Source organism: Hyla sarda, chromosome 11 (assembly GCF_029499605.1).
Source record: "Hyla sarda isolate aHylSar1 chromosome 11, aHylSar1.hap1, whole genome shotgun sequence".
NCBI lineage: Eukaryota > Metazoa > Chordata > Amphibia > Anura > Hylidae > Hyla > Hyla sarda.
In genome coordinates, this window is record NC_079199.1 from 80,451,795 (window position 1) to 80,473,269 (window position 21,475).

General features: G+C 41.2%; 1 protein-coding gene, 1 long non-coding RNA gene and 1 other non-coding gene across 3 annotated transcripts in view; 2 read left to right on the forward strand and 1 right to left on the reverse strand.

The window, feature by feature from the left end:
- LOC130295706 (uncharacterized) overlaps window positions 1-9,809 on the forward strand; it is a 38,284-nt gene extending 28,475 nt beyond the window's left edge. The window contains exons 2-4 of the long non-coding RNA XR_008848962.1: window positions 5,556-5,627; window positions 5,749-5,826; window positions 9,697-9,809. This is a non-coding gene — a long non-coding RNA (uncharacterized LOC130295706). The remainder of the gene's footprint in view (window positions 1-5,555; window positions 5,628-5,748; window positions 5,827-9,696) is intronic.
- Window positions 1-21,475, forward strand: part of LOC130295703 (uncharacterized) — a 452,773-nt gene that overhangs the window by 420,494 nt on the left and 10,804 nt on the right. The window lies entirely within an intron of this gene.
- LOC130296005 (U2 spliceosomal RNA) lies at window positions 1,399-1,585 on the reverse strand. Its single transcript, XR_008849099.1, has one exon. It is a non-coding gene; the product is annotated as a U2 spliceosomal RNA (small nuclear RNA).

Consider the following 21,475-nt stretch of genomic DNA (forward strand, 5'->3'; position numbering starts at 1 on the left):
GCACCACTGCCACCTCGCTCCTATCCCTTAGGAGGATTGGGGCTGTCACTGACAAATCCTTTCATCCCTATTTTCCTGGGCAATCGGGTCATCAGAGACCCGATCAGCCCGGAATTGCCACAAACGTCGATTTGCCGCCATGGCCGACATGGGGGGTTCTCAGGACCCTCCTAGGCATTTTCACAGGATGCCTGCTGAAAGATTTCAACAGGCATCTCGGTCCGGTCCCCGACGGCTAGCGGGGACACGCCTACCTTTGTTGCCTGCAGCCATCTCCCTGGCTGTCCGGACACGGAATCAAACCAACTGTAACGAGAAACTGAAAATAAACAGTATTCACCTGCATCCTTTTGGACTCTTTGCTGAATCAGGGTAATCTGACAACCCATGGTCGTGCTGTTGGTGCTTCTGGTTCTTCTGCTGTTTACACCTGGCAGTGGCATTGAATGACATTTAATAGAACTAAAGGTCCTGGGTGCAACAATCCTCCCATGAGGACCAGCCTCAACAGCTTTGTAGATTGCACTCATGTTTGCAACTCCATATACATTTTATTTTCTTCATACTTCTTTCTTCATACTTTTTTCTTTCTGTCATTCAGACTTTCATTCATTCTCACTCACTCACTCACTCACTCACTTTAATTCATTTGTTCTCTCTCTCACTCACTCAATTACTCACTCAATCACTCACTCACTCTCTCTCTTACCCACTCACTCAGACAGTCTCTCTCTCTCTCTTTCTTTCTTTTTTTTATTAATTTTTTTCCATCTTCTTCTTCAGACCCCATCATAGCACTAATGCTTATCCAATACCACCAGCAGATGGAGACACTCCATTGCAACATTGGTTGTGAGCAGCAGTTTCTAAAAACAAATGCCTCATGGCTGATTTCTCATCAATCAATGGATAGCAAATTTTGTTTTTATCATTCACTGACCACAGAACCAATGCATGGTCAAGCAACAGCAATGACGCACCCTTGTGAATAACCATGAGACCCTCACATCATTTAACAGGATTCAGCACCACCTGCAAGACAGCTACGTATCATGTCATGTCAAACCTGCACAGGTGTGCTAGATTAGTATTATTATTATTTTTTTAGTTTTTATGACATCAATCAGTGTGCAAACATGGTCAGTAAAACGCCAAATGGATAGACGTTCATAAACCAGTCAGTGCAACTCATTATTGTGGTCTCTAATTGTGGAACTCTTTTTTTTTTTGTGAGGATACGATGAGCTTATCCAATTAAGGAGGCCATTCAGCAGTACTGGGTCTGGACAGCAGCGGCACCTTCTGCAGCCAGACTGATTGACATGACAAGGCAGGCAACAGCTGCAGCAGCACCCACAGAGGATTAAATAAGAATCTCTCTTTTTTAACACTGGAATGGGGTGGTGCACTGTACCCGAAGATACTGCCATATCGGGTCAATGCATTGGGCGACGGAAGCAAGTTTCCAAATCGGCTCCCATTCTCAAAAATCCATTTAATTTATGGTCCCCAGATAGGGGACGTATCAGATATTAAACTGATAAGAACAGATTTTTGATTGAAAAAACCTTTATTACCAATCAATTGTCAATCACACAATAAATATATTCACCATAACAGAACTGACTTTTTTTTATCTATCTATCTATCTATCTATCTATCTATATATATATATATACCGTATTTATCGGGGTATACCACGCACCGGCCTATAACACGCACCCTCATTTTACCAAGGATATTTGGGTAAAAAAAGTTTTTTACCCAAATATCCATTGTAAAATGAGGGTGCGTGTGTGCGCGTGTATACCCCGATAAACCCCCAGTAAAGGCAGGGGGAGAGAGGCCGTCGCTGCCCGCTTCTCTCCCCCTGCCTTTCCTGGGGTCTAGAGCGCTGCTGCCGGCCCTTCTCACCCCCTGGTTATCGGCGCCGACAGCCAGGGGGAGAGAAGGGGCAGCGGCACCCATTGCCGGCGCCGCTGCCCCGTTGCCTCCCCCCATCCCCGGTGGCATAATTACCTGGGTCGGGTCCGCGCTGCTGCAGGCCTCCGGCGCGCGTCCCCTGCGTCGTTGCTTTGCACGGTGCGGCGCATGACGTCAGTGCGCCGCGCCGTGCAGCGCATAGCAACAGGTAATTATGCCACCGGGGATGGGGGGAGACAACGGGGCAGCGGCGCCGGCAATGGGTGCTGCTGCCCCTTCTCTCCCCCTGGCTGTCGGCGCCGGCACCGATAGTCAGGGGGACAAAACGGGCAGCGGCGCCGATAGCCAGGGGGTGAGAAGGGCCGGCAGCAGGGCTCTAGACCCCAGGAAAGGCAGGGGGAGAGAAGCGGGCAGCGACGGCCTCTCTCCCCCTGCCTTTCCTGGGGGTGTATCGGCGTATAACACGCACATAGACTTTAGGCTAAAAATTTTAGCCTAAAAAGTGCGTGTTATACGCCGATAAATACGGTATATATATATATATATATATATATATATATATATAGATATATAAAAAAAAATATTTTATTGAAGAGCTGAGGTATGTGCTCTTAAAGAGTAGCTATCCTCAACTAAAATGTCCATATTCCCCCTCCCCATCTTTCCCTCACACTGTCTACATCTATCCCTGTTTTTTTTATCCTCTTAAAACATTAGAACAATACCTTTTTCCACTCCTCTTCGGTAGCTCAGAGTTGAGCAGTTTCACGATTGCAGGAAGTCGGCGGGCGGGCCGACGTGACGTCATCTGAAGCCTCGCCAGCCACCACTTCCGCCCATCTTGCTGTATTCTGCGCTCAATGTCGGGAGCGCGCATACAGGCGCGCATACAGGCTGGGAGGGACGGCAGCCTCTGAGTCTCCTCCTTTCTGTTTAGTTTTGCACGTACCATTCAGAGAGGAGGAGAGTCTGAGAACGGAGCTGCTGTACTGTGCCCTGAGGGAATTTATAATATCAAAATGGTGGGTAGTACAATTGATTATATGCCCAAAACAATAAAAATAAAATTTCACAAAGCTGCAATCCCCAATGAATGACTGCAGACCGCAGTGCATTATAAATGGTGTGAATAATAGTGATTTTATCCCAATCAAAAATGATGCATAATTTTTGAATGGGATAAAATCTCCATTATTGACAGCATTTATAATGCACTGCTGGCTGCAGCCATTCATTGGGGATTGCAGCTTTGTGAATTTATTTATTTATTTTTTCATATAAAGCTGCACTCCCAAATGAATGGCTGCAGCCAGCAGTGCATTATAAATGCTGTCAATAATAGTGATTTTATCCCATTCAAAAATGATGCATCATTTTTGTAATGGAATAAAATCTCTTTTTTTTCCACCATCTATACCAGTGATCCCCAAACTGTGGCCCTCCAGATGTTGCAAAACTACAACTCCCAGCATGCCTGGACAGCCAACGGCTGTCCAGGCATGCTGGGAATTGTAGTTTTGCAACATCTGGAGGGCCACAGTTTTGGGACCACTGACCTATACTGCATTGCTGCGGTTTTATCCTGTACATGTGCTCACTGATTGCATATTTTATTGCATTAGGAACACCGCAGCAATTCAGGATAGGTGGTGATTAAAAAAAAAGATTTTATTCCATTCAAAAATTGTGCATATTTATTGATGGAATGAATTCACAATTTATATCACCATCTAGACTGTATTGCACATAACACCATAACCTCCCCCCAATGGAATAAATGTGCTTTTTTTGCTCACCATCTATACTGGAGTGATCCGGTGTTACTCAATAAAACCGCAGCACTACAATATAGATAGTGATCCAAAGTCCCAAATGAGTCCAAAATCAGAAATTTACCGTGCATACCATCCACACTCAATATATGATAATGAGCGTGCATAGCATGCAGGCTCAAAACATGATAATGAGAGTGCATAGCATGCATGCTCAATACCTGATATTGAGCATCCATAGCATGCACACTCAATACATAATAATAAACATGAATATTTTGAGCGTGCATAGCCTGCATGTTGAATACATGATATTGAGCATGCATAGCATGCACAGTAAGTATATGATATTGAGCATGCATAGCATACACACTCAATACATGATAATGAGCGTGCATAGCATGCAGGCTCAATACATTGTAATGAAAGTGTGTAGCATGTATGTGTAGCATACATTGAGTATCCATAGGATGCATACTCAATACATAATAATGAACGTTAATATATGAGTGTGCATAGCATGCATGCTCAATACATTATATTGAGCATGCATAGCATACACACTCAATACATGATAATGAACGTGAAAATATGATCGTGCATAGCATGCATGCTCAATACATGTTATTGAGCATGCATAGCATCCACAGTCAATACATGATATTGAGCATGCATAGCATGCACAATCAATGCATGATATTGAGCGTGCATGGCATAAACACTCAATACATGATAATGAGCATGCATAGCATGCAGGCTCAATACATCGTAATGAAAGTGTGTAGCATGCATGCTCAATAAATGATATTTTGCATGCATAGCATGCACACTCAATACATAATTAACGTGAATATTTTGAGCGTGCATAGCATACATTTTCAATAAATGATATTGAGCATGCATAGCATACACACTCAAAAATGATATTGAGCATGCATAGCATACTGGCTCAATACATCATAATGAGAGTGCATAGCATGGATGCTCAATATATAATAATGAACATGAATATATGAGCGTGCATAGCATGCACAGTCAATACATGATATTGAGCATGCATAGCATACACACTCAATACATGATAATGAATGTGAATATATGAGCGTGCATAGCATGCATGCTCAATACATGTTATTGAGCATGCATAGCATCCACAGTCAATACATGATATTGAGCGTGCATAGCATGCACAATCAATACATGATATTGAGCGTGCATGGCATAAACACTCAATACATGATAATGAGCATGCATAGCATGCAGGCTCAATACATCATAATGAAAGTGTGTAGCATGCATGTTCAATATATTACATTGAGCATCCATAGGATGCATACTCAATACATAATAATGAACGTTAATATATGAGTGTGCATAGCATGCATGCTCAATACATGATATTGAACATGTATATCCTACACACTCAATACATTATAATGAGCGTGCATAGCATGCAGGCTCAATACATCATAATGAGAGTGCATAGCATGCACACTCAATACATAATAATTAGCGTGCTTATCTGATCAATACCTGATGTTGAGCGTGCATAGCCTGCACAGTCAGTACATGATAATGAGCCTGCATAGCTGAGTGTGCATAACATGCACACTCAATACATGATAATGAGTTTGCTTAGCTGAGCGTGCATAGCATGCAGGCTCAAAATATGATATTGAGCAGCCCTAGCTTGCTGTCGCTATAAATACAATGTGCAGAGTATTATTAAACCTTGTATAATTGATTATTGTACTGAAAAAGGATGATAGCCACTAACATGTTATCTCAACAAGACCAAAACCAAGTAATGGAGAATTTTGCTTTAGGCTATTACATACTCTATTAATCTATTTACTAAAGGCAACTGGATATTCATATGCTGCAGAGGAGGAAAGGGATGAAGAATATAATCCTGAAGAATCTTCTGATGAGGTAATTAATATTCTTTATTATTTATATATATATATATATATATATATATATATATATTTTATTTTTTTATTTTTTTTTAAATACTTATTATTATATTAATTCACTTTTTTTTTTTAAATAGGAAGATTATAGTATTCAACAGGAGACGGAAAGTGACAGTGAGGAGGAAACAGCTGCAACAATACATGAAATAACGCCGGTAAGCATATCAACAAGCTACACTTGAAGATCATTTGAACACTGTAATTGAACCCACACCAGGGTCTAACCTACACATTACTAACAGCACCCTGATGTTTAGCTTTCTACCCCGTTTGACAAAAGATCTCCATAGACCACAATGGGCAAAATAAAAAAAATAAAATAAAATAATGTTTTAGATCTAGCCCATTCATTCCTATCCACCAAAAATAGACCCTGGAGGCTTACTTCCAGTACCCTGCTGTTTAGCTCCCTACTTCATTTGACACAGGATCTCCATAGACCACAATGGGCCATTGAATTCAATGGGCAAAAAATCTCAATATTATAGATCTAGCCCATTCATTCCTATACACCAACAATAGACCCTGGAGGCTGACTTCATACTCAGCCTCCAATGGTATTTTGACTAAACAAACCTCAAATGTTTAATGGGTTAATTTGTTGGTGTATAGGAATGAATGGGCTAGATCAGTGTTGTTCAAACAGTGGCCCTCCAGATGTCGCAAAACTACAACTCACTCACAGTCCAGGCATGCTGGGGGTTTTAGTTTTGCAACATCTGGAGGGCCACAGTTTGAAGACCACTTGGCTACATCTATCTTCTACAATCTTCACTATCACCAATCTCTTCTTTCTCCTGCCCTAATCTAGCAGCCAAACATTACCATGACACCCTAAAGTCTACCCTGGATCAAATGGCACCCTCTAAAACACGAATCTCCCGACACAGACGGCAGCAACCCTGGCACACGCTAACAACCCGCTTTCTCAGGCGATGCTCTAGGTGTGCTGAACATCTCTGGAGGAAAACTAAGACTTCTTCAGACTATCTGCACTATAAATTCATGCTTAAATCCTATTACTCCGCTCTTCACCTCGCCAAACAAACATATTTTATCTCCCTCATCTCCTCTCTGTCTAACAACCCAAAACACCTTTTTGACACGTTCAACTCTTTCCTTCGGCCTAAAGTACAGACCCCAATCACTGATCTCTGTGCTGAAGACCTGGCCAAATACTTCAAAACTAAAATCGATGAAATTCGTGATGAAATCCTCTCCCAGTCCCCTAAAAGTTCTGATCCAATTCCCAGCCACGTCTCCTCTTCATCACTCTCAGTTTTTGAGCCTGTAATGGAGGATGAGGTTTCCAAGCTCCTCTCCTCCGCCCGCCCCACTACCTGCTCTAGTGACCCCATGCCTTTACACCTCATCCAGTCTCTCTCTCCTGCTATCAGCTGTCACCTAACTAAAATCTTTAACCTCTCCCTCTCTTCTGGGGTCTTTCCCTCCTCCTTCAAACACTCTATCATAACCCCACTATTGAAAAAACCATCTCTGGACCCTTCCTGTGCAGCCAACTATCGACCCGTCTCAAATCTCCCCTTTATCTCCAAACTCCTGGAATGCTTGGTCTACTCCCGCCTTATCCGCTATCTCTCCGAGAACTCTCTCCTTGACCCCTTACAGTCTGGTTTCCGCTCCATTCACTCCATTCACAGAAACGGCCCTAACCAAAGTCACTGACGATCTTCTGATGGCCAAATCAAATGGCAATTTCTCTTTACTGATTCTCTTGGACCTGTCTGCGGCTTTTGACACTGTGAATCATCAACTCCTCCTCAGTAGTCTCCGCTCCATCGGTCTCAAGGACTCTGCTCTCGCCTGGTTTTCCTCCTATCTCTCTGGACGCTTTTTTAGCGTCTCGTTTTCTGGCTCTACTTCTTCTCCTCTTCCCCTTGCTGTCGGGGTTCCCCAGGGATCGGTCCTAAGTCCTCTACTCTTTTCACTCTACACATCCCCGATTGGGAAAACAATCAGTGGATTTGGTTTCCAGTACCACCTCTACGCTGATGACACCCAACTTTATACCTCCTCCTCCAACATCACCCCTGCACTCCTACAGAATACCAGTGACTGTCTCGCTGCCGTCTCAGACATCATGTCCTCTTTATATCTGAAACTAAATCTTTCTAAAACCGAACTTCTTGTCTTTTCTCCATCAACTGATACTGTACCTAACCCTGACATTTCCATCTCGGTATGTGGTACTACCATAACTCCCGGGCAGCAGGCTCGCTGTCTTGGAGTTATACTTGACTCTGATCTGTCTTTCACTCCCCATATTCAGTCTCTTTCACGTTCTTGTCACCTGCATCTAAAAAACATTTCCAGAATCCGCCCGTTTCTCATTACTGAAACTGCTAAAACTCTCATTATTGCTTTGATTCACTCCCGTCTCGACTACTGTAACTCTTTACTAATAGGCCTTCCTTTCTCCAAACTCTCTCCTCTTCAGTCCATCCTTAATGCCGCAGCCAGACTCATCTCCTCTCCAGCCGCTACACCGACGACTCCTCCCTGTGCCAGTCACTACACTGGTTAACAATTCAGTCCAGAATACAGTACAAAATCCTCAGTCTCACACACAAAGCTCTCCACAATGCTGCACCTCCCTACATCTCCTCTCTCATCTCCGTCTACCATCCTACACGTTCTCTCCGATCTGCTAATGATCTCACACTAACATCTTCTATAATCCGAACTTCTCACTCCCGTCTACAAGACTTCACTCGTGCTGCACCGGTTCTCTTGAATGCTATCCCTAAATCCCTCAGACTCAACAACAACATCCATAGTTTCAAACGTGGCTTAAAAACACATCTCTTCAGACAGGCCTACAGTAGTCTCTAATTGGCCTCAACATATCCTCAACATATCCCCAACATATCCTCAACATATCCCCACACCTCTTGTTTGAATAGTTATTGTGTAATTTTATGTCTGATACTTGTCTTTGTTTGTACCCCATAATTGTAAGCGCTGTGGAATCTGTATGCGCTATATAAATAAATAAATAAATAAAATAAATAAATCTATAACATAGTGATTTTTTGTCTATTTAAATCCAAGGGCCCATTGTGGTCTATGGCGATATTGTGGTAAACTTGTAAGAAAGCTGAACAGCAGTGTCCTTTTAGTAATGTGTATCAATTCCTCTGTTGATATAGAGGGAGATTTATCAAAACCTGTCCAGAGGAAAAGTTTCTGAGTTGCCCATTGCAACCAATCAGATTGCTTCTTTCATTTTTCAGAGACCTTTTAAAAAATGAAAGAAGCAATCCAATTGGTTGCTATGGGCAACTGCACAACTCTTCCTCTACACTGGTTTTGATGAATCTCCCCCATAGAGTTCTGTGATTATACTCATATTAGTTTGAACTTTTGTGAACTAGGTCAATTGAATACAACACATTACCTCCTTTTTCAATTAACCTAGTTGCCCATTTATGGTATCCAATCAACCTAGTTTCCACGGTTCAAAGTATCAATTGACCTATATCTGTCAAACCTAATTAAAGAATAATCACACAACTTGAGCTGAACCCAGTAATTGAACCCACACCAGGGTCTCCCATACATATTACTACCAGTACCCTGCTGTTTAGTTTCCTACTTCATTTGACACAGGATCTCCATAGACCACAATGGGCCATTGAATTCAATGGGCAAAAAAATCTCAGTGTTATAGATCTAGCCCATTCATTCCTATACACCAACAATAGACCATGGAGGCTGACTTCATACTCAGCCTCCAATGGTATTCTGACTCACCAAAATGATAATGTTTAATGGGTTAATTTATTCCTAAATTTCTGTACTTTCCTATTTTGTCTGTAGCTTGATGCATTGCACAAACATTTTAGCAGGAACTGGTGGGTTTGGATAAAACAGTCCCCCATAGGGCTACTGTAAGTGGTCCCCAAAATTTTTTGTGACACCTCTATGTCCATTTAATATATTGTTCAAGAGGATTACATTTTTTTATTGTATACAATTTTTTATCTTTTTGTATTCATTTTTAGAAACGAAAAGCTCTTCTGGAAAGACTAAGAAAAAAGGCAGAACTACATGGCGAGCTACATGAGCACTCTTTCCAAAACGATCCAGAGTGGCCAAGCATCAATGACATCCCAGGTGACATAGTTACATAGTTACATAGTTAGTACGGTCGAAAAAAGACATATGTCCATCAAGTTCAACCAGGGAATTAAGGGGTAGGGGTGTGGCGCGATATTGGGGAAGGGATGGGATTTTATATTTCTTCATAAGCATTAATGTTATTTTGTTCCAGGAATGTATCTAATCCTGTTTTAAAGCTGTTAATTGTTCCTGCTGTGACCAGTTCCTGAGGTAGACCGTTCCATAAATTCACAGTCCTCACGGTAAAGAAGGCGTGTCGCCCCTTGAGACTAAACTTTTTCTTCTCCAGACGGAGGGAGTGCCCCCTCGTCCTTTGGGGGGTTTAACCTGGAACAGTTTTTCTCCATATTTTTTGTATGGGCCATTAATATACTTATATACGTTTATCATATCCCCCCTTAAACGTCTCTTCTCAAGACTAAACAATTGAAACTCCTTTAATCGCTCCTCATAGCTAAGATGATCCATGCCCCATATTAGTTTAGTCGCGCGTCTCTGCACCCTTTCCAACTCCGCAGTGTCCCTTTTATGGACAGGTGCCCAAAACTGAACAGCATATTCCAGGTGAGGCCGTACCAATGCTTTATAAAGGGGGGGTATTATGTCCCTGTCCCTTGAGTCCATGCCTCTTTTGATACATGACAATATCCTGCCGGCTTTGGAAGCAGCAGCCTGACATTGCATGCTATTCTGTAGTCTGTGATCTACAAGTACACCCAGATCCTTCTCTACCAGTGACTCTGCCAGTTTAATCCCCCCTAAGACATACGAAGCATGCAGGTTATTAGTACCCAGATGCATAACTTTACATTTATCCACATTGAACCACATTGAACTATAATGATCCAAGAATTGGGAATACACATTGGTGCAAGTGCCAAAATTGCAAAATTATGCCAACAAGAGATGAGAGCATCTGCTGCCAGGAGGAGGATATTCTTAATCCCCACTTTGATAAAGGACTAACTTGTATTCTACAACACGAGGAGTTAGTCAACTTGAGATTTAAAGAAAAAAGTTCAGTGGATGAATAAGTGCCAAAGAATTGTTAAAAAATCGCAATAGGTAATAATATTGTATTGTATATAAATTTTTATATCTTTTTTAGAAACATTTTTTTTAATGTTTTTAAATATTACTCTCTCTTTTTGACCTTTTCATAAAACTTGAAAAATTTAAAATGTGCATATCAGCATTTCTCTGTGTTTACATGAACATAATTGCAGTTGCTATTACAATTCATTTTATTTTTTATTTATTTTTTTGTGTGCAAATAATTTACCAATCTCAAAGTACATTTACACAAACTTTAGCGTATACGGCTGGGGGAGATAAAACCAGGGGATCACGTATCCCTGCCATATGCAACCATATGTTAATTCCTTTCTATGAGCCGACAGGAGTGAAATGCCGATTATGGTTGGCTCATTTTTGCCCTGTATGCGCTTTTTCCACAGACCTAAAGCCATAGTCGACCATGGTTTTACTTCACCTTTTTAGGTACGGTTGAAAGTGCATACGGGACAAAAATGAGCCAACCTCACTGAGGATCACTCCGGTCGGCTCATTGAAATGATTTACCATACGGCAGGGATACGGTAGCACATGGTTTTAGCTCCACCACAGCCTTATGAACTCATGTAAGTGTAACAACATGATGTAGGTCTTTATAAGTCTTCCCCCACGATTGTGAAATTTGAATCTAAATCCACATATCTGTAAATTATTCATAATTTTTACACTATTTTAATCTTATTTTATTTGTAGGGTTATTCGCAAGTCCGCTTATAGATCCTACTCTTGTTTTGCGCATGGAATCCTTGGGCCTAAACGACGAAAGCCAATACCATCATGTGTCGTCAATTTTATTAGGTCTGAATTTCCAGATCCTGACGGGCAATATATTGGATTCCACTGGCCTGATGAATACCCAGCAAGTGACATGGCTGCTGATGTTTGATTCACTATGACACTTACTTTCTGCACTTTTCATGTTATTACAGTTTTACATTGCACTTTTATTGTTTACAATTTTTTTATGTTTATTTATCTTGTTATTTATATTATATTAATTAGTTATTTAAATTTTTATGGTGGTTATTTTATTTTGTCTATTTTAATCTGTCTACACCAGTCATTTCCCAAACGTGGTCGGCACACTGCTATTCCATTTGACACTTCCCATTGTTGGAGTTTATTTTTCCGTTGATTTTTTTATTTCCAGCCCTGGCATGCTCGCTGATGACTGACGGCGCAGGGTGGAAGGGAAGCCTGCGTGCGAACTGCGCACAGTGTCCCACTCCCCCTTGCGGCCCAGTGAGGCAAAAATGGAGCCATGGTGAAGAAGCTGTAATACCTGCGGTGCCACCGTCACTGCGGTGTCACCCAGGTCCACCCTCTACCCACCCCAACTGTCAACCCCCCCCCCCCCCCCGTCCACACCCGTGTCACCATGTTCATCCTCCTGTCCTCAGTGTCACACATGTTCCCCCTCCCCGTCAATCATGTCTACCCCCTATTCACATCTGTCACCCATGTACACTCCTCTACACCCCTGTTACCCAATTACACCCCTCTGTTACCCATGTACATTCCTCTACACCCCTCTATAAACCATATACACTCCTCTACACCCCTCTATAAACCATGTACACTCCTCTACACCCCTCTATAAACCATGTACACTCCTCTACACCCCTCTATAAACCATATACACTCCTCTACACCCCTCTGTCACCCATGTACACCCCTCTGTTACCCATGTACACTCATCTACACCCCTCTGTTGCCCACGTAAAATAATTGCGGATCCTAATGTGTTTGTTTTGCATGTTTAACAGTGAAGAATTGTGTGTGGAATAAATAGTCAAGATGGCAACAATTCAAAGTAGAGAAGATATTATTTCTCAGTTGCTATATAAAGCAGAAATTTTAAATACATACCAACTGAAAAATAGATAATCCATACTCCTTGTATCTCGGCCAGCTGCAGCACCTGGCGTATGAGATAACCCCCGGTTTTCTATAAAATTTTACCTTGTTTAAAGGTAGTCTTATATGGCATATAAAAAAAATATTAATTCCTTAGAAACTGAATATTTTTGATTTACGTTTTTTTTTAACAATTGATGATTAAAATTTATTTTCTGTAATGAAAACATTTCACAAAAACAAGTAGTAATAATATTTTTTAATAAACAACACTATAATAATAAACCATTAATAAAAAAAAGTATTTTTTACTCATGAAAATATACATGAATATGCATGTTAAACAATATAGCACATAAACAAGTATATAGCACATAACAAACAAGTAAAAAATTTAAATCTTGAGTGGTGTTTTTCAACCATTGATTGTTTGTCTGGTTTTTCAATTGGTGCTATATTAGAAGGCATTGTTGACCGGCGAGAGGTCCAGTCTATGGAAATGTTTCCATCAGCAAGTCCCATTACATCCTGCATGATTTTCGAGACGAATTCCTGAGTGGTTGGCTCATACACTGATCGTACAAACCACTCTTTCCGGACTTTTGAATAGGCAAGATTGTACCTCGGTGTGCCTAAAGGTCCGCTAGTTTCAGTCTCTCTTGTAACAACTGCTTGCACTCTATTCATTATAATTATGGTCAAGAGCAGCAAGCTGTGTTCGAGCATACACCCTGTCTATACTAAAATGAAGTCTTTTAGGCCTGTATTTTGTTAGTGAACTATGAAACACTTCCAGATCTCCAGTGTGACAAAAGTTGCTAAGATGTCTAAGGTCTTTTTGTAGTCTTGTATCCATGACAATTTTTCCAAGTTCAACATAACAGGCACTTTGTTTTTTTAACCATTTTCGGGTGGACTGAATGTCCTCAGGGAGTTGGTCATGATGACAAGATGATTCCTGACCATTATCATCCTTCCAAAAATGAACGTTGGTGACATGGTACAAGACAGAGTTCCATCTGTTTACAAGTTCATCTGGATTGCATTCACAAGTATTAGAACTCCACCATAAATGATTTTTAATTGGTCCTATCCATTCTGCTAAATCTTGGCAGTTTTTTGTTTTTTTTTGCTGACGGCAAGTAGCTTTTTTCCTATAGATTTAGCTAAGTGCCAGACATCAAACTGGTGACCAATTGTTTTATATTCCTCACGCAGCATTTTTCTGATGGATACGTGCCGGTCAGTGCAAATGATGTCTATGTCCACTTTATTTTGCAGTAGAAATTCCAAGGCATTCTTGCACGCTGTTTTTTCAAGGGCAACAGAGGATAAACCAATACCGATTTGTTGAATGTTGAAATTCAATATTTTGTTAGTTTCTACATCCATCAATGTGTATATGCAATATTTTGCACTGTGCCCGGGTGAATCACATTGTCCATCTCCAGCAACACATACTGCATGTTGTGATATTTTTTCCATTTCTAATTTTTGATTAATTGTTCAAGAATTTTCAATTGCAGGAAATATATATATTTTTTGGATACGGTAGTAAGTAGCCTGGCTAATTCCCAAAATATTAAATATTTTTAGGAACTGTTGGATTTTGATGTAAGTGTTTCCACTAGTAATGATAGCAGTAGCTAACTGTAAATTTCCAAATGGTTTCTTTCCCAATCGGGGCTGGCTCTGCCATATGCATTTTAAATGTTTGGCCTCGAATTCAGCAAAGACTGAAATATATGATCCCTTTGTTTTTTTATACACTCTTAGTATTTTTTTGTTGCAGGGTGGATTAGAGGTACAAGGCATCTTGTATAGTAATGTGTCCAAACAGCTTTCATAAACTATGAATTTTCTTTCTTCATGATGTGGTACATTTACATTTACAAATTTTTCACTCAGCACATGCTGACTGTCCTCTTCTTCGTAGTCTTCATCATCTGAATGAACTGAGTCTCCCTCATCATCACTTGAACTACTTTCATTTGTTGAGACTGGAGTTGTGATTGTTGATAAACTTTTATCTACTTCTAAAACAGATATAGGGGCATGCAGAGTAGATTCCTCCACAATAACAGTGACTTCAGGGTCTTCAATAGGTTGTATAGGTGAAATTGTCAATTCGGATAAAAGCGTGGCAGGTAGTAGTTCGTGTCTAGCTCTACAACTTTCTTGAAACTCAGGTACACTGTTAAGAGTTGCTGATCCAGTTGGTCCTATATTTTTTTTCGGAGTCGAAAATATTACACTGGCACCTTGCAATGGCTCCGAAGGCAGGTTTCCAAATACCAAGCTTTGTCTTGATTTTTTTTTTCTCAAGATTTTTTTTTTAACCAGTCTTCTGCATTGTATTTTTATAGAGAAAGTTGTAGGTTTTACTTGTATACACTGATTTCCGGTTCCCCAATTCCTGTCAAACATAGTTGCTGCTTCCTTTTTCGTTATCTCTGAGGCTTGTGGCTCCGTTTCAGTTGGGTTAACATGAGGTACAATATTTCGGCAGGTTGGGCACATTTCCCCTGGCTTTAAACCATTGGTTGAAGCTACGTCTTCATCCAATCTTTTCCTCTTTTGAGGATTCAGGATTTCAGCCTCAACTGCCTCGGCAGCTTGAACTTGTATATCCCGTGTAGGAAAATACTAGGAACGGCAAAGGGGGTGAGCCTCTGTTTTCCTGAATTTGGATTAAAGGTATAGTCAGTAGTTTTAAAATGGGCTGAGCAGAGCCGATAATTGTTCGTTTTAGAGAGATGAATGTGGTCAACCAGTTCATCAATTTTGGGAAACTCTTGATCTGTAGCCAATAGCCATGCCATGATACGATCCCTCTCTCTTGGGAAGGAATGCATGATGATATTATGGTCGCCTTTTACGCTCCTTGACTTGCAACCGTTGACAATGCAGCCCGGAATTTTCTAAAGAAGAAAATGGAATAATGGATTTTAAAATAAATACTAAATATGTCTATATAAAAATATTAAAATTACATTATGTTTCTATTTTCTAGGAGAACATTTGAAAAATAATATTTATTGAAAAAGCACCATTCAAATAATAAATACAAGATTAATATGTTAGTTCACTAGTACAGTAATGTAACTCCTTCCAAAATTTTACAAAGCTTTCTAAATAATTTTAGTGCGGGAGCATTACATTATTGAACTGAGGCATAAGATAGTATCCACTATAATCTAAGAATGGTGCAGAATCACGTGGAATAAAATAGTGTCCATTAGTGGAAGATGTTCCCTATTGTGAATAGAGGCAAAAAAAATCTTTATAAATTATAGAGTAGTGTCATGTACTAAATGAAGATTATAAATAACTATAAAACCCTTAAATACAGTAGAATATCTGAGAGCCTTTTAGTAATCTACTAAAACCACCACCCCATATGATTTTAACCACTGTGCCATATTATTTCACCTTGATCCGCCACTATATCTACTACTAATTTTCACCCTACTATTTCATTGCCCCTTTATTACCTCTGTGTGGCATGAAGAGGAAATACATTTATGTATCTAAAGGTTGTTGGGTTGCCCAAAGCAAACAATCATATAGCTTTTTTGATGAAAGAAGCGATCTGAACGGTTGCCATGGGACACTCTTCAGCTTCACATCAGGAAAAGTTGTTCTAAAATCACCCACACTATATTTATGTATTACATAACTTTATGTAAAATTTTTATGCAAACCTGAAAAGCGGCTCTGATAAGTAGTAGACAATAAAGCAAAAGAAAAGAGCTGTTGATGAGTCTTCTGAAAAAAATCAAAAAAGGATAATGTCACATTGACACACAGAACTAAACATCATTTTATTACTTAGATTTTTGATCTATGTTGCCCAGCTTTTAAAAAATTTAACACATAGACACCATAGGTGAACTAAGCCTAAATAGACAAAATTTATAACACAACAAATGACAACTTATCACAAGTTAACCCTACTAATCGCTTTTGAAAATGGGGATGTGGCTTCCATAAATGTGTGTAGCCTAGGACTGCACACACCAATACCAAAATATTATACACATAGTAGTACACGCAATTACGAAGCCATTACCGTCTCACTTGAGAACTGAGAGCACGCTCCACTGATCACAACATCACCGCTGTCCAGCCAAATCGTGGCATTGGTCCCTGAACCTAGTCCAATAACACCACCATCTGCATTTTCCAGCAAGAGGCACATACTGGCAAACCTTCATTCCGCTTGAAACTTGGTTAATATTGTAACAGCACTGCAAGGGTAAAAGAGTTCCACAGCGGAGGACTCAAGTAAAGCAGTGCGCCCCTGAATAACTCAGCACTCACCCCCACCCCACTAAATATCACTCATACAGCAGGGCTGTGAAGACAGGGTATATTGGGCAGAAAATAGAGGGACTCCAGCACAGCTACTAAACTCCTTTTTACGTTTTATTTCGACTACATTGGCACAGTGACGTCCGTGCCAGCTACATGTAATGCTAAGACATTGATTATAACAAAAAAATGTTTTTATGTACATTTAGTTTATATTACATAATACAATTATGTATGTATTATTAAATGCCAACCTGTATAGCTGTTCTGTAGAGTAGTCGACAATAAACACAAATAAGATAGCTGTAGATGAGTCTTCTGAAAAATGAAAAGGAAAATGTCACATTGACATACAGACCAATACATCATTTTCCTAATTATGGTTTTGATCTATGTATCACAACTTGTTCCAAATTGAATGCATAGACACCTTATGGTGAACATTAGAGATGAGCGAACTTACAGTAAATTTGATTCGTCACAAACTTCTCGGCTCGGCAGTTGATGACTTTTCCTGCGTAAATTAGTTCAGCCTTCAGGTGCTCCGGTGGGCTGGAAAAGGTGGATACAGTCCTAGGAAAGAGTCTTCTAGGACTGTATCCACCTTTTCCAGACCACTGGAGCACCTGAAAGCTGAACTAATTTATGCAGGAAAAGTCATCAACTGCCGAGCCGAGAAGTTCGTGACGAATCGAATTTACTGTAAGTTCGCTCATCTCTAGTGAACATAGGTTAAAGCATAAATATTGACACAATTGACGCCACAACAGATGACCACTTATCATAAGTAGTATAGCATCTGGTGTCCATTTTTTCAAGACAGTGGACAGGGCAACGCATAAAGATGTGTTACCCTGTCAGGTGCCCTCTCAGATGTCCAACCATCCTGCCTCAAAATTGATGTCCTGCAAAGTTTCCCTCTGGCGTGATTTGCGGGTAAAATCATGCAAGAACTGATACCAATCTTTTCTTTTTGACAGTTCACATTCATCAAGAATCTAAATTTAACCTCCTGAGCGGTATTCCCGAGCGTGACTCGGGGTTAATTTTCCCTGCCAGAATCGGTAACCCCGAGTCACGCTCGGGGTAGAATTACAGAGTTCCCGGCCGGGCTGCACGATATATCGCAAAAGCAATGCGATATAGCGATGCGGCCCCCCGGGAAAACTAGCGATTATCTGCTCTGGTTGGCTCGCGTTGCGGGGGCCGGCCGGAGCAGGTAAAGAAAAATACTAAAAGTCAGTGTTTCCCTACCAGGGGGCCTCCAGCTGTTGCAAAACTACAACTCTCAGCATGCCCGAACAGCCAAAGGCTGTCCGGGCATGCTGGGAGTAGTAGTTTCACAACAGCTGGAGGTACCCTGTCAGAAAAACACTGAGCTAAATGTAAAAGGAAAAAGTAGTAAAATAAAAAAACCTTTTGCTCACCTAGTCCCGGTCCCTGAAGATGTCGTTCCCCTCCGTGCGCTCTGGTCCCTGCTCTATTCATCTTACAGGACCTTTCACTTTTCAGCCAATCACAGGCCGCAGTGGTGTAAAGCCTGTGATTGGCTGAAGGGGAAAGGGCTTGTTCTGCAGCAAATACACTAGGTTTGAAAACTGCCCGGCAAACCCAGTGTATCCTGCTGCAGAACAAGGTGACAAGGGGGGGATAGGAAGAATGTGACAAAGGGGGGAATGTGACAGAGGGGGGGATGTGACAAGGGGGGGGGGATGTGACATGAAGGGGGGGGGAATGTGACAGGGGGGAATGTGACAAGGGGGGGGGAATGTGACAAGAGGGGGGAATGTGACAGGGGAGGGGAATGTGACATGAAGGGGGGGATGTGACAAGGGAGGGGGGGAATGTGACATGAAGGGGGGGGGGGAAATGTGACAGGGGGAATGTGACAAGGGGGGGAATGTGACAAGAGGGGGGAATGTGACAAGGGGGGGGGAATGTGACATGAAGGGGGGGATGTGACAAAGGGGGGGGGGGGAATGTGACATGAAGGGGGGGGGGTAAATGTGACAGGGGGGAATGTGACAAGGGGGGGAATGTGACAAGAGGGGGGAATGTGACAGGGGAGGGGGAATGTGACATGAAGGGGGGGATGTGACAAGGGGGGATTTGACAGGGGGAGGGGAATGTAACATGAAGGGGGAGAATGTGACAAGGGGGGGGAATGTGACAAGGGGGGGAATGTGACAGGGGGGGAATGTGACGGGGGGAATGTGACAAGGGGGGGAATGTGACAAGGGGGGGAATGTGACAAGGGGGGGAATGTGACAAGGGGGGGGGATGTGACAAGGGGGGGGGATGTGACAAGGGGGGAATGTCACAAGGGGGGAAGAATGTGACAAGGGGGGAAGAATGTGACAAGGAGGGGGGAGAATGTGACGGGGGGATGTGACAAGGGGGGGAATGTGACAAGGGGGGATGTGACAAGGGGGGGAATGTGACAAGGGGGTAATGTGACAAGGGGGGAAGAATGTGACGGGGGGATGTGACAAGGGAGAGGGGGAATGTGACAAGGGAGGGGGAATGTGATGGGGGAGATGTGAAATGGGCGGGGGGGAGATGTGAGATTCAGTGCAAAAAATTGTACCGCTTTTGGTACAAATTTCCAGAAAGAATCATACCGCCAGGGAGGTTAATGCCAGATGGGTGGACATGATGGAGGGCTTATGACAGGGTAACACAACTTTCTGCTTTCACCTGTCCATTGGCAAGAAACAATGGACGCATGAGTCAATACAATTTATGCCAAGTTTTCATAAGTTATTCAATCAGTTGTGTCAATATTTAGGGTGAGACCACCTATGCAGGATACCTGATATATGTGAACCACACCATATAGCGCCACCTCTACCCTGTTAATATGTATTTTGAATACCATGTTACACAATTAAATTATTATGTTTTATTTTCAGATTCATTAATTGTGAGGAATACAATTTTGTTTCAGTTGCCTATGTAGCTGGCTCTCCTTTATTTTGGTATAAAAACAATAAAATGGAGGGGAGTGCTTATTTCTCTAAAATGTTATAATTTTTTTTTAAATAATTTATATTATACGGTTTAGTAGTGGAACCAATCGTATAGATGTAGTCTATTACAAATGCAGGGATTAGCGTTTGTGCTAAAAAATAAATAACCAGGAAGCGGTAACCTCCAATTATTACCAAGTTCACAACCTAAAACGAGGTACCGGGAAGAGCCGGTACCAACAGGCCCAGAGCATCCAAAATGGTGATCCTGGGCCTAGTTGTTAACAGGCTGGTGTTTTTTAGTCTGGGGAGGGCCAGTAACAATGGTCCTCGTCCACTCTGGTAATGTCAGGCTCTTGCTGTTTGTTTGCTATCTGGCAGAGACTGAAAAAATGGTGACACACACGTTGTTTGTCAAAAATAATTACCAAGATGGGGGAAAAAAAAAAAAAACGTGTGCAGTTCACCATATTTTCATTCTCAGCCAGATACCAACCAAACAGCAACAGCCTGACGTTACCAGGGTGGGTGAGGACCATTGTTACTGGCCCTCCCCAGCCTAAATAATGCCAGCCTGTTACCACCTAGGCCCAGGAGCGCCATTTTTGATTCTCCAGACCTGTTGGTACCGGCTCTTCCTAGCACCCCTGTGGCGGTGGGTACCAGGGTAATAATGGGGGGGGGGATAGCGCTAGCTGGTTTTGGCGCTAAAGCTAAACCCTGACTTAGTAATGGATTCTGTCTACAAGACAGTTTCCACTACTAAGCCTTATAATGTAAATTTATTACACAAAAATAAAAAATTACAACACGTTTTATAAAAAGTTGTAGCCCTTCACACGTATCTGAAATAAAAACTAAAAAAAAAGTTACTACATGCATGGCACTCACCCCTGTGAGAACGTTTTTTAATGTGGATGCTCCAACTTTTGATAAAAAACAACCCCCATTTCCTGTATGGGAATGATGGGAGTTGGAATTTAAAAAACATGTTGAGCCTAAAGATTTGCAACAGCAGAAGGCAACCTGTTCCTAAAATACAACCCTTATCATGGGAGTTGTTGTTTAGAAACAGTTATTCATGTGTCTACTAAAATTACTGATGATGAATATAATGAAGCATATGTTTATTGGTCTCAAGAATGTTTTTATCATGTCAGTAAGCAATACATACACACACACACACATATATATATACCCATATATATATATATATATATATATATATCCATATATCCATATATATATATATATATATATATATATATATATACCCACACATACATACCCATACACACCCACACATACATACCCATACACACCCACACGTACATACCCATACACACCCACACATACATACCCATACACACCCACACATACATACCCACCCATATATATATATATATATATATATATATATATACATAGATACCCATACACCTATACA